Source organism: Sinocyclocheilus rhinocerous, unplaced genomic scaffold (genome assembly GCF_001515625.1).
Source record: "Sinocyclocheilus rhinocerous isolate Xijiao unplaced genomic scaffold, SAMN03320098_v1.1 scaffold2663, whole genome shotgun sequence".
NCBI classification, from domain to species: domain Eukaryota; kingdom Metazoa; phylum Chordata; class Actinopteri; order Cypriniformes; family Cyprinidae; genus Sinocyclocheilus; species Sinocyclocheilus rhinocerous.
Window position 1 is genome coordinate 46,549 of NW_015633857.1, and position 1,573 is coordinate 48,121.

Below are 1,573 nucleotides of genomic sequence, written 5' to 3' on the forward strand. Positions count from 1 at the left end.
CCCTTAATTATGCAGAACTTTAAGGCTTAATATAATTTAAACGGATGAGTTATAAAAATATTCACCCCCCTCACAGTTGTCATGAAGGGCAAAATTAGCTATATAGACCAAAACCACTTTTTGTACCAGGCTGTAAGCATATTTATTTCTGCTGTAAAGTTGAGCATTTTAACATGGGGAGTCTATGGGACTGACTCCCTTTTGGAGCCAGCCTCTAGCAGCCAGTCGATGAATTGCAGTTTTAGTCACTTCCGTGTTGGTTTCACGAGAGAGATGGGAAGGTTGCCGCTTGGTGTTTACATGTCCATACTGCACTTCAGTAATGCGACTAAAATAGGAATACTCCACACTTCATTCGATTTCTGTTTACTTCGAATATGACTTTAGCTGGATTAAGGTAATAAAAATTCTCTGTTTACATGCTAGATTCTTAATCAGAATTAAAATAGGATTATTGTTGTCCATGTAAACGTACTCACAGTCATCCTGGAATACGGACATGGGTATGTCTTCTCACATGGTTGTTTAAGAAATTAAAAAAGTTACCTACTGCATCAGTTAGGGTTAAAAAAAATATGTTGCAAAACATTTGCAACATCTGTTTATTTAAATCCAAATGGCGACTTGAACCCTGAAATTAATTAATTGTTTTATTCATTTATATTAATAAAAACACTGGTAAAGAAAAGTATTTTTAGTTATATATATACACCAGTTGTTAATTGAATCAAACATGCATTGGAAAACACTGAAGGGATTAAGTTAAGTATTGTAGACTTTGCCATGTTGGCACATCTGAGTTAAGTTCCATACAGTGATGGTCTCAGTATGAATGTGGTGATCAGCGTGACGCGAGCGTTAGCTCTGTGGTGTTTCATTACGCGCTGCTCTGACACTCATCTCTCATCTGCTAACGTATCCCATGGGGCTGTGCTCCTTGGATGCTTTCCACACACAGCCCTAAATATCCCCCCAACATTAATTTGTTCCTGAGAACTGTACTTAACTGGTGGTGATGTAGCTTACGAGAGATAATGGGGTGCAAAACTATAGCTATTGCTTTCCGAATCAACTCCAGTAGATGCTCCTTGAGAACATTTCTCAGACAATGCATGCTTATGTTGGCAGATTTGCAGCAGCTCTACATCTAGCGAGCTGCCTTGCGGTCTACTGCCTACATAGGCTGCCGTCTTCCAAGGCAACAACTACAATGGAACCTCATTAGTCACCAAATTTGTAATGCTCTAAATAGGCATCAACATGCATCATACAAATACCACTCGAAGCAAAAAAAAAAAACAAAAAAAAAAGTTGATTGACGTTTAACAAAACATAAAATACAGATAAAATAATTGCATTAGGATTTTTCAGCAAATAATTGTTAGTGGATTGTTTTGAAACAGAAAAAAAAAATGTTTTTATAAATTCTAAATCATTTTAATTAAATTAAATTAATTAATTGTATAATTGTATTTATTAAACTTTAATGATTATATATATATATATATATATATATATACATACACTGAACAAAATTATAAACGCAACACTTTTGTTTTTGCCCCCATTTTTC